Raw genomic sequence first — 13,734 nt, 5'->3', positions numbered from 1 at the left:
TACGGACACACACGCACAGCGAGGGAGGGACACGCACATACACAGCGATGGAAGGACATGCACACACACAGCGTGGGAGGGACACGCACACACAGCGAGAGGGGACATGCACAGACACGGCGATGGAGGGGCACATGCAAACACAGCAAGGGGGTCATGCACTCACACAGCAAGGGGTATATACACAAAGAACAAGGGAGGGACACACACACACACACAAAGTGAGGGAGGGACACGGACACATACACACTGTTAAGGGGATACATGGAGACACACAACCAGGGAGGGACACACATACTCTCACACACACACACAGCGAGGGAGGGACACGTGCATGCGCAAGCACAAAATGACTGAAACACACAGTGAGAGAGGGACACGTACACACTGCCAGCAATGGACATGCACACACAGTGAGGGAGGGACACACACACAGAGCAAGAGAGGGACACGTGCACACACAGCGAGGGAGGGACACGCGTGCACACACAGCGAGGGAGGGACACGTGCACACACAGCGAGGGAGGGACACGCACACACACAGCGAGGGAGGGACACACACACACAGCGAGAGAGGACATGCAAAGACATGGCGAGGGAGAGACACATGCACACACAGCAAGGGGGTCATGCACTCACACAGCAAGTGGAGTTGAGCACATACAGGGAGGGGGATATACAAAAAGAGCAAGGGAGGGACACACACACACACACAGAGGGATGGACACGCACACATCCACACAGTTAAGGGGATACACGCAGACACACAACCAGGGAGGGACACACATACTCACACACACACACTCACATACACTGAAACAGGGACACACATACTCACAGCAAGAGGGACACACACACACACACACACAGAGCAAGGGACGGACACACGCATGCGAAAGCACAAAAGACTGACACACACAGCGAGAGAGGGACACGAATACACAGCTAGGAATGGACATGCACACACAGTGAGGGAGGGACACACACAAACACAAACACGCACACACACAGCGTGGGAGGGACACGCACACACAGCGAGAGGGGACATGCACAGACACGGCGATGGAGGGACACATGCAAACACAGCAAGGGGAGATGAGCACACACAGTGTTACATCAATTTATATGACCACAGACAGTGATCATATAAATTGATGTAACATATCTCTACAAGGAATCCGGTGTGTGGAAATTCACAATTCTTGTATTACGTACATTTTTTACTTTAAAAAAGAAGAATTTCGCTCAATAATCACCGAATGGCTCATTTTTCTTCAATCCATAAAGCTAGGTACAATGTTTTATTCCTCAGTTTATTGATCTTAATAAATATCCAATCAACATCAAAGCAAAGTGCTTATGAAATACTGAATCATTTTAATTCTTCAAAAGAGCATTCATTATCAAGTCATTGCCATTATAATAATGGCACAATTATTTATAAAAAAAAGTCTTCTGAACAAGTATAGTGAGATTCACATTTTCATTTAATCCATTATTTCTGAGTACTAATAGTACAGTATGAAAATGCCTTTATTTTTCAGGTCACCGACCCAAGAATTCCCATCCAGTCATTGCAAATATCTGATGTTTGCTCATTTGAATGATCACGGTAATGTCAGCTTTAAAATTCAGGAAAATGTAATTACTTTTCACTGAATTAATTCCAGTTCATTTCCAGACATTGCTCTATCACTTACAAAAAGAGATTTTTCATTATTCTTGAATGCATTGACAGACTTTGATAATACAATTGTTGCTGATTTAGAATAAAAATAATAATTATTCAATCCAGTAGATTGCGCAAATGTGGATTTACGGAACAGTATATTAACCACTGTAAAGATATTGCAGTGCACAATCTCTCAATCATTGTAAATATCAATTTTTATTTTACCTGTTGAAACATAGTTGAATTCAATTAATTATATTTGACTTCAATGCTCACATTTATTGTGTTTGTAATCATAATTCGACTGACGGATGTTTCATGCAACAAAATCAAATGAAAAAGAATTAGCATCTCTATTCTTTCAGTCAACAATGGCAATAAATTTTGATTTTTTAAAATTTTGAACATTTTGGAAAGAAGGGATGTTATCTTCAGTTGAATTCTTGCATTGACTCACTAATTCACAGTGTCCGCTACTTATTCTCTTTGGGTTCCTATGAAAAGAAATTAGCTAGTTCTTCTGGTTGTAAATTCCTGGAAAATATTTGAGAATGTAGTGGTTTTAAAGGTGACAAGGCTAAGTGATCGTAAGTCATCATTTATTTTGTTAGAAAGAGCTTGATTCAAACATTTCGAACACACACACACACACACACACACACACACACACACACACACACACACACACACACACACAGCCACACACTGTTATTCTGCTGTGTAACAAGGGGAAAAACAAGTCGCTTTCTTCGGCATTAAGTAAATATATGCCACTTCCAATCATTCATTAGTCAGCTAATTACTTACATTTGCCATTAAAAATTGCAATTCGTCTAAATATTGTTATGACCTTTGATTAAATTAAATTTTTAATTATTGTTAATTCATGAATTTCAGGGACTTTTTTTTGTTTTCAATACACCGATTCATATTGAATGTAAGATTGACATGCTTTGACAACGTCGGAGAGTTTCCATTTGAAACTTGTTATTTTCGTATCGTTCACTGATTTTACTTATTGCATAAGATTACATGGTACCTCAGTGGTTAGCAATGCTGCCTCACAGCACCAGGGACATTGGTTTGATTCTGAAGGAGCCACTAACGTGCAAACTGCTCCAAAACATGATTCAGGACCTCTGGTGCCAATTCTCGCACGTTGAATAACGACAGACACCTTCCAAATGAGGTCTTTCAGAGACGACTTGGGGATACATTTGACAGACAGACTAGTTGAGGAATCCGTGGTGCACTGTGACACCAGCACATCAGCTTCTTCCCTGTCTTTGAACCGGGCCGCCTGCGCAAGGAATGCGAATGCGGTAATGCTTTTCGTGGAAGGATCAGAAGGGGGTAACTACACTCTCAAACAGAATGGCATATGATCAGAACCAGGTTGGAGAAAAACTTTACAATGCTTTGCACAAACGAGAGAAGATTTATTCAAGCAAACTCGAAGGTAGGTCTGCACATGGGAAAGCAAGCAAGAAAGCTCCGCTCTTGTCTATGTCAAAGGCTGCAGTTGAAGAGCAAAGCAGTTTCTGCCCAGTTTCGAACTGGGGACCTTTCGCGTGTAAGGCGAACGCGATGACCACTACACTACAGAAACAAGCCGCGGTCGCCCCTGCTGCAGCTCAGTGGCATCCAGCACTGAAAGTTGAAGCCATTCCACCTTTCACCTTTCTGTTTCCATAAGCTCGTTGTTTAATGGGTTTTGTTTAATTTTGGCTATGTGGTGAGCATGGACGAGATACACCGATGTATCTGTTTCCACGCGGTGTACCCCAATAACGTTGTGTTGCTTACACCTGCTTTAAAGAATTCCGTTTTTGCGGAGCTTCCCGTCGCAGTCTGTGGCAAAATCATTTAGTCTGTTCGACTGCTCACGGGAAAGGTAGCATTGTGAAACACTGCAGAAACGAACGACTTCCTCACTTTTGCTCCGACTGACCATACTCCGTGAAAGTTTCCCAGATTCTCAGTTGAGGATTTTTGTAGCTGGAAGTTACCTCAGAAACCCTGTTAATTCGTAATGTATTGAGCGAATCGCAAAACAGAAAGCATTTAACACGGAACACAAACAAAACTGGAAAACCAAATGCATTTTCAGACACAGCGAGTATGAATGCTAAATGTGAGACAGTACGGGGGCATGAACCATAAAGTAATCACACAACTAACAACAGGGCAATTCCAAACTACTCTTTCAAACATACTGGAGCCTGAGTGCACCACCACTTCCCAGACAATGCTGTAAAGAGACAAAGAAAGAACATAATAAGAATGGGCCATGAAAAGTGAATTTCACCAATCACAGTCTCGATTAGATTACCTTTCCCTTCCGATGACTCCAGGACTGAAATGAAGGAAGTGGGAGAAATTCAATAACATATGACATCGAAATACATTGGAACGATTTTCTCATTGGCCAGAAAACCAAATAACGACGAGTCGAGTCACCGGAGGAGTCTGTTTCGCAACAACGATGAAATAACAGTCTCCATTCGGTTCCAGTAAAAGCTCAACTTGCCTGGAACAGAAAGCAACAGTAGAGCTGCTGGCGATTTTCCGCGCGGGAGGCGAACACGATCATGACAGCACAGACACTTTGGAAAATTCGGCACTTTCCCACACCGCAGTCAATTCCTCGGGAAGCAAACTCATTTTACTTCTGTTTTAAACAGGAATGCAGTCGGGATCGAAACAGCCTTTAAACCAGCTGCTCAGCAGAAATAGCAGCGGTGGGATTCGAACCCACGCTTCAGTCAAGACTGGAGCCTTAATCCAGCGCCTTAGATCGCTCGGCCACACTGCCAACACGCACGCGAGTCCATTTTCATGCACTTCCAATTGTGTTCCTGCGTAACAACAGATGTGAACTCACGTGAAAAGGGTTCCATGATCCCTCTCCGACTCGCACAGCTGCTGGGATGTGCTCGTCTACAATATCAATTTCTCAGCAGTTAACGATAGCCCATCAATCCAGGCAAAAATCACTGGTAAACTGAGTCTGTCTTCTCAGACTGGATTCAGCTACAAATGTATCTGTGAGTGCGTGAGAATATATGATCGGTTATGATTGGGTCACATTACAATGGGCTACTTGACATTACTGCAATTTCGATTCTTGCTTTGCTTCATGTTTTCACCCATTGCTCGAAACAGGACAACTTTCACGTTTACACGGAACATGAAACACACCGGACTACAGGGAAAATGCACTAAGCTGAGCAGGCCGTGTCCCAAATCATACCGTGCAGCACGGTATCAGTCACTGTGTCTGTTTTGCAGAATAAGGTTCCCAAAGAATGATCCACCCTAAAACCGGAGGTAGCATTACAATCCGAGAACGGCAGATTATATTGTGAGGAAGGTCTGACCTCAGGGCCGGTTCGAGATGCCACTTTCCATGCCCTTTACCTTAACCGTGCAATTTGCTGCAGAGATTATCACACCTGGACGTGAGCCTCATGGATACCTACTGAGTTGGAAACCTGTGTGGGAATCAATGAGAAAAAGCGACTCAATAAAGTTTAAGAAGTTCCATGGTGCTTTTTAGAAATGCAGTTTCTGTTCACCTCAATCCAAAAGACAGTTTCTGAACATAGTAACAGAAGTCAAAAGGTAATTACCTCACCCCACCCCCACTCCGGAAGAGATGCTAACTGCCCTTGATTACTTTTTGTTCACGATGTGAAGAGCTCTCACGCCTGAGTCACCGTCACGTCTCTGGTTGCTGAGTGAATCACAAAGAAGGCCTTTCTCCAGAGCTGCAAATGCCTCACTTCCCCACTCGCCCTCCCCGTTTACATTTTCCTGCTCGTCAGTGATTTAAAGAAAACCAAATGGATGCGATGTCATTGTGGAGCCTCTCTGTCGATTCCTCCGTTTCAGTTCCAACGTGGCTTAGATCTCGGGCGCACCTTAATACTAGCGACGCTATGAAAGCACAGGTCCAGAGGTTCCTCTGAGAGTGTAATTTCTTTCATTGCTTTTGCTGATTGAATGAGCCTCAGACTGGATTCTGATGCTGATTGATTGAACGTGCGAACTGCTCCAAAGCATGATTCAGGACCTCTGGTGCCAATTCTCGCACGTTGAATAACGACAGACACCTTCCAAATGAGGTCTTTCAGAGACGACTTGGGGATACATTTGACAGACAGACTAGTTGAGGAATCCGTGGTGCACTGTGACACCAGCACATCAGCTTCTTCCCTGTCTTTGAACCGGGTCACCTGCCCAAGGAATGCGAATGCGGTAATGCTTTTCGTGGAAGGATCAGAAGGGGGTAACTACACTCTCAAACAGAAGGCATATCATCATTTACAATTCTTTCCACAGTATTTAAATGGGGTTGTATTGCAGTTCACTTCGAGAGCAGATTTGTTCAAGCAAATTCGAAGGCAGGTTTGCAGATGGGAAAGCAAGCAAGAAAGCGCGGTTCTTGTCTCTGTCAAAGGCTGCAGTTGTAGAACAAAGCAGTTTGTGCCCACTTTCGAACTGGGGACGTTTCGCTCGTCAGGCGAACGTGATGACTGCTTCACTGCAGAGACAAGCCACAGTCGCCCCTCCTGCGGCTCAGTGGCATTCAGCACTGAAAGTTGAAGCCGTTGTACCTTTCACCTTTTTGTTTCCAACAGCGCGTTGCTGTAATTGACATCTTGAAAACGTTAAAAAAAAGACTCTCTTCCAACTCAGTTCCAACACGTTTCCAACTCAGTTATTGTCATTGTGGCTCGTGTCAAGGTGTGAATGTCTCTGCATCAAATTGCACGGCTCACGTAAAATGCAGAAAAACATGCACACCAACCTGCACCAATACCTGTCTCCTGTTATTAAACTGTTATAGACAGAAACACCAGCACACAACCTTCCACCACCTCCCTGTCTCCTGCCAATCAGCAGATATTTGCAGAAACACACACAACCCTCCATCATCACACTGTCTCCTTCCATTAAGTAGATATACACAGAAACACACACAACTCTCCACCAAAACCCTGTTTCTTGCCACTAATCAGATATACACTAAAACACAAAACACAAGCCTCCACCGCCACGTTGTCTCACGCTATCAAGCAGATATATACAGAAGCACATACACACACAACCCTGCACCAACACCTTGCCTCCGAACAATAAGCAGATATACACAGAAACACACACAAATCTCTAAAACACCTTTCTATCTCCTGCCGTTAAACAAATATACCCAGAAACACACACACAATCATTCACGACCACACTGTCTCCTGCCATTACACAGATCTGCACAGAAACACACGCACACACACTCACACACTCAATGGTCTACCATCACACACTCACCGGCAATTAAACAGGTATAAAAAGAAACACACACACATCTCGACACCATCCCCCGTCTCTTGCCATTAAATAGACATACACAGAAACACACACACTCACAACCCTTCACCACCACGCTGTCTCCTGCAATTAAACAGATATACACAGAAACACACACAAACCCCTTCACCACCACATTGTTTTCTGCAATTAAACAGATATACACAGGAACACACACACACACACACACACACGCACACACAATCCTTGACACTCCTTTTGTCTCCTGTCATGAGCAGGTATACACAGAAACACACATGCAACCCTCCACCTGTCTCCTGTAATTAAACAGATATGTACAGAAATACACACACAAAACTCCAGCACCACCCTGTCTCCGGCTATTAAACAGTTATGCACAGAAACACACACACAATCCTCCAACACCACCTTGTTCTCCTATTATTAAGCAGAGATATACAGAAATACACACACAACCCTCCACCACCCCCCTGTCACCAGTCCTTAAACAGATATACACAGAAACACACACACATACACAAACCTCCATGACACCCCATCTCCTCCCCATACACAGATATATACAGTAACACAGATACAAATCCCTCCACCACCACCCTGTCTCCTGAAATTAAACATATATACACAGAAACACACACACACCATCCTCCTCCAACACACTGTCTCCTGCAAATAAACAGATGTACACAAAACATACATGCATATCTTCAGCACCACCCTGTCTCCTGCCATTAAACAGATATACACAGAAACACACATGCACATAACCCTCCACGAACACCAGTCTGTCTCCTGTCATTAAGCAGATATATACAGAAAAACGCACACAACCCTGCACCACCCCCTATCACCGACCATTAATCAGACATAAACAGACAACCCTCCATCAACACTCTGTTTCCAGGCATTAAACAGATATACACAGAATTGGCTGGCTGACAGAAGGCAGAGAGTGGCAGCAGATAGAAAGTATTCCGCCTAGACGACAGTGTTGAGTGGGGTCTCCCAGGGTTCTGTACTTGGGCCTCTGCTTTTTGTAGTTTTTTTAAATGACTTGGATGAGTAGGTTGAGGGGAGGGTTAGTAAATTTGCAGATGACATAAAGTTTAGAGGTGTCAGCGATAGTATAAATGGCTACTGTAGGCTGCAGCGCGACATAGACAGAATGAAGAGCTGGGCTGAGAAATGGCAGATTGTGTTCAACCTGGATAAATGCGAAATGATGCATGTTCGAAGGTGGAGCTCGAATGCTGAATATAGGATTAAAGATAGGATTTAAGGCAGTGTGGAGGAACAGAGGGATTTGGATGTGCAAGTACATAGATCCCTCAAAGTTGCAATACAAGTGGATAAGGTTGTAAAGAAAGCATATGGAGTTTTGGCTTTCATCAACGGGCGGATAGAGTTTAAGAGCCGTGAAGTTTTGCTGCAGCTCTACAAGTCCCTGGTGAAGCAATAATTGAAATATTGTGTCCAGTTCTGGTGGCCCTACTGTAAGAAAGATACAGAGGCTTGGGAGAGGGTGCAAAGAAGGTTTACCAGGATTCTGCTTGAACTGGGGGGCTTGGCTTATGAAAAAATGTTGAATAGGCTCGGATATCTCTCTGGAGAGAAGGAGGAAGAGAGGAGACCTGATAGAGGTGTACAAAATAATGAGAGGAATAGATAGAGTCAATAGCTAGAGTATTTTCTCCAGGACAAGATTGACTGGTATGAGAACTCATAGTTTGAAGATATTAGGAGGAAGGTATAAAGGAGATGTCAGAAGTAGTTTTTGTTTTAACACAGAGAGCTGTGAATGCATGGAATACGTTACCAGTGGTAGTGGTGGAAGCAGAGTTATTGGGGACATTTAAGCAACTTCTAGACTTGCCCATGGATAGCAGTGAATTGAGGGGTGTGTAGGTTGTTATTATAGTTTACATTGGGATTAAATCTCGGCACAACATCGTGGATGAAAGGGCCTGTTTTGTGCTGTAGTTTCTATGTTCTCTGTTCTCTGACAAGTGTGAGTCGACCTCTGACCACCTAATGCCAACTGCAAAAGATGTTTAAAGACTTCAGTGAGTTGCAAAGGTGTCAGAATTATAATTATGTTTTGGTCATTGTTGATTTGCTTTTCCTTGATGGGTTGAAGCTTACCCCACTTCCAACACTACTGCTAAAACTGTTGTAAATATTTTACTCAAGGAGATTATAACCTGCTTTGGTATTTGATATTGTCTACATTCTGACAATGCCCATCCCCTCACCCCCATTTTATTGGACATATTAATGAAGAATTATACTTTCATTTTGGGATTCACCACCAACTTCATTGTGCTTATTGCCCACAGGCTGCAGGGCTTGTGGAGCATGCTGACCAGAATCTGAAAGGTAAACTTGCCAAATGGACCTCTGAGACTGTTCTTTCCTCGGTTAGGGTAGTGCCACTGGTATTGTTCCACATACAATAAACTCCTGTGGGGAAATCTCGCTTGGCCTTTTCGAGCACTCTCACTCTCTATGATCTAAATGATAAAGTGCACTGTACCTGATCCGCAGGACACACTGCAGAAATTATCCCATCCCAGCGGACTGAGCTGCCTCCATTGATAGACCGGTCTCTATTGGTCGAGTAGCATACAGTAACAGCAAATATCTTTTGATGTCATCCTCGAAGGTACTTGCTACAAAAACGAATGAAGACTGTGGGAAACTGCTGTGATCAGCGCTAGCGTGGAGGCCCAGCGGGAGCCTGGTCGGCCCTAAACCAGAAATCAATCGATAAAAAGATTCTTCTTTTTAGAAGAATCAAATTCAGACCATCATCTTAACACTTCCTGGGGAGAAAATTGATGTGGAAGAGCGGACAGTCTCAACTGGTTCCAGCAATTATAACCTTGTCGGTGTGACAACAAAAGCAGAAACCTGGAATTGTTTATCTTGCTTCTGAAAAACAGGTGAGTAAATTTTGAAGATCATAGATATTTCTTCCTGGTGTTCATGAAATGATCTAGAGCAGAGTACGGTTCCCTGAGTATGGTCTGACTTCTGGGTTATGGACTGTGATTTACTGCTCACATGATCTGAACACATACAAAGTAATGACTCAGTGACAAGTTCTGCTGAATCGGATTCGGTGAAGAACAGAAGCCGATGTAATGAAAAGAGCAATAAGAATGGGAATGTAACAAATTATTTTCCAGACTCGAGGCGAGTGCATAGTGCTGTTTCCAGGGGGTCAATATCTGTACAAGTAGACTGAAAATGCATTGGGTGTTATTGTACTGCATCTTTTGTATAATGGTGCCAAAGCATGAAACTTTTGTATAGAGAGGATAACTTCAAAATCCTCAATGAGGCAAAACACACAAATGAGGTAAACAACAAAGTTACCACACAATTTGGTATTACGTCATGGCGTAAACGTCCCTGCTCTAATTTTGCTCAAAATCGCTCTCTGTCTAATTCCTAAGACTGATATTCGAACAGTGAATGGTCTATGTCAATAAAAACCTGCTCTGGTCTCACAACGTCAGCATTTCATACGTCCCCTTATGTATGTCTGGCAATAGTAATTGATCCCTCACTGTGTTACTTCAGCACACGTAGAGAAGAAATAACAAAAGAACAACAGTCAAGTATGTGACTGCGATTTGACCCGATTCTGTTGCAGCTGTAATTGAAATTGCTTCCACCTTTCCTGTTTCGGTAATAAGTTTGCACAGCGTAGTGGTGAGTTTTCATGCATTTAATGAGTTTTCATGCATCCTTTCTCAGGTCGAAATTTGCAGGGATATAATGACTGTTACTGAATTACAAACACGTTAGGAATGACACGCCCATGATACCATGTCGTTCGAAATGAAGGAAATGAGGTTTATTGGGAGATAAAGCTACCAGAAAAGAGAAGAGGCGGTTTCATGGGATGATGGCATAGATAAAGAATAATGTGGGAGAAATCAGGAAAGACTTAGTTGTGTTCGAATAAAGGTTATCCAGCTGATGTGAAGATCTTAAGAGTAAATATGAGGGAAGTTTCCTCGTTTCAGTGAGTGGAAACTAGACGTTAGAACTTCAAACCCAGCAGGGCACGATAAATAATTTTGGTCAGGTATTTTATATTCTGAGAGTTATTGCATTCGGAGATGAATTTTCAGAAATAAAAACATTTTAGGAGCTGATTCCAGAATATTCGAAAAGCGCGTGCAGGCAAACAAGGAGTGAATTAAACAGCGACAGTGATTCTGGGCTGCCTGGACGGGGGTGCAAAAGGGAAACACTCTGGAAGTGGGTAACATTCATAGGAAAGAAATTGCATAACACCTGCAATTGAAAACGTTAAGTGTAAGAAGAGCTAATGGGGTTGGAAGGTGCAGCAACTCATTCTACATGAAATATTATATAATTCAAATGCACTGATCTGTTTGGTTTAGCTCTGCATTGAATGGAAGTCGGTTAGCTCATTTCGCTGACTAACTGGTTTGTGAGAAAGGTGAGACCAACAGCGTGGGATTAATTCTCTCACTGTCTACCCGCCGTTTGATATGATCATGGCTGACAAAAACACGTCAATGTCTTTGCCCAGCTCATCCACAACAACCTGTCGTACAATGGGATAAAGACATTTAAGCAATCGAAAATTTCTGTTCATACAGGTAATATGAAACATATTGCAATTGTCAATATTCTTCACCATTCCGACATCCCCTGTGGTCGTTCCCCTCAAGAACAAGTATACCGTTTTGGATATTTGTGGGGGGGACGACTTACCAGGGGTAAGTAACGGGGCTCAGGCCTCTGGCACGGAGCCTGTCCCCGCTACTCAGAAGGGAAGGGTGGAGAAGAGCAGAGCAATAATAATTGGGGACTCGATAGTTCGGGGCACAGATAGGCGGTTTTGTGGGAACGAGAGAGACTCACGTTTGGTATGTTGCCTCCCAGGTGCAAGGGTACGTGATGTCTCTGATCGTGTTTTCCGGGTCCTTAAGGGGGAGGGGGAGCAGCCTGAAGTCGTGGTCCATATTGCCACCAATGACATAGGTAGGAGGAGTACTGAGGATGTTAGACAGGCTTTTAGGGAGCTAGGTTGGAAGCTCAGAGTTAGAACGAACAGAGTTGTTGTCTCTGGTTTGTTACCCGTGCCACGTGATAGAGAGTCGAGGAATAGGGAGAGAGAAGAGTTAAATGCGTGGCGACAGGGATGGTGCAGGAGGAAGGGATTTCGGTACTTGGATAACTGGGGTTCTTTCTGGGGAAGGTGGGACCTCTATAAACAGGATTGTCTGCACCTGAACCTGAGGGGCACCAGTATCCTTGGGGGGAGGTTTGCTAGTGCTCTTGGGGGGGGGGGTTTAAACTAACTCTGCAGGGGCATGGGAACCCAGACTGTAGCTTTAGGGTGCAGGACTTGAAGTGTAGGGAGGTTAGGAATATGGCATCAATCTTAAAGGAGGGTGCCTGTAAACAGAAGAGTGGCTTGAAGTGTGTGTACTTTAATGCGAAATAAGGTAGGTGAACTCGCAGCGTGGGTTGGTACCTGGGACTTCGATGTTGTGGCTATTACGGAGACATGGCTAGATCAGGGACAGGATTGGCTGTTGCAGGTTCCAGGGTTTAAATGTTTTAGTAGGGTCAGAGGTGGGGGCAAAAGAGGGGGGGGTGTGGCTTTGCTTGTCAAAGATAGTATTACAGCGGTGGAAAGGAAGATGGACGAAGATTTGCCATCTGAGGTAGTTTGGGTGGAGGTTAGGAATAGGAGAGGTGAGGTCACCCTGTTAGGAGTCTTTTACAGGCCTCCTAATAGTCCTAGAATCGTTGAAGAAAGGATTGTGAAGATGATTCAGGAGAAGAGTGACAGTAATAGGGTGGTTGTTATGGGGGTCTTTAACTTTCCTGATATTGATTGGGAAAGCTATAGCTCAAGTTCGTTAGATGGGTCAGTGTTTGTGCAATGTGTGCAGGAGAGTTTCCTGACACAATATGTAGATAAGCCTACAAGAGGTGAGGCCATACTGGATTTGGTTCTGGGTAACGAACCAGGCCAGCTATTAGAACTAGAGGTAGCTGAGCACTTTGGGGACAGTGACCACAATTCGGTGATTTTTACTCTCGTGATGGAGAGGGATAAGTGTGTACTACAGGGCAAGAGTTACAGCTGGGGGCAGGGAAATTATGATGCGTTGAGGCATGACTTAGGATGTGTGGATTGGAAAAGTAGATTCCAAGGCAAGAGCGTAATTGATATGTGGAACTTGTTCAAGGAGCAACTATTGAGTGTCCTTGATAAGTACGTACCTATCAGGCAGGGAGGAAAGGGTCGTGTGAGGGAGCCGTGGTTTAATAAGGAGTTGGAATCCCTTGTTAAACGGAAGAGGGCGGCCTTTGTAAAGATGAGGCGTGAAGGTTCAATAGGGGCAATTGAGAGTTATAAGGTAGCCCGGAAGGACCTGAAGAGAGAGCTAAGAGCAGCAAGGAGGGGACATAAAGGTCCTTAGTTGGTAGGATTAGGGAAAACCATAAGGCTTTCTATAGGTATGTTAGGAATAAAAGAATGACTAGGGAAGGAATAGGTCCAATCAAGGATAGTAATGGGAAGTTGCGTGTGGAGGCTGAAGAGATTGGGGAGGCGCTGAATGAATACTTTTCGTCAGTATTCACTCAGGAACAGGACATTGTTGTCGATATGAATACTGAGGCACGAATAAGTAGAATGGATGGCTTTGAGA

General features: G+C 43.9%; 1 non-coding gene across 1 annotated transcript; it reads right to left on the bottom strand.

Annotated features, from left to right (window-relative positions):
- Positions 1-3,208: 3,208 nt before the first annotated feature.
- On the bottom strand, positions 3,209-3,281 carry trnav-uac (transfer RNA valine (anticodon UAC)). The gene has a single exon. It is a non-coding gene; the product is annotated as a tRNA-Val (tRNA).
- Positions 3,282-13,734: the final 10,453 nt, after the last annotated feature.

This window comes from Chiloscyllium punctatum, chromosome 18 (assembly GCF_047496795.1).
Source record: "Chiloscyllium punctatum isolate Juve2018m chromosome 18, sChiPun1.3, whole genome shotgun sequence".
Taxonomy (NCBI): Eukaryota; Metazoa; Chordata; class Chondrichthyes; order Orectolobiformes; family Hemiscylliidae; genus Chiloscyllium; species Chiloscyllium punctatum.
Note: the sequence above shows the minus strand (reverse complement) of the source record. Positions and strands in the feature narration are given on the sequence as shown.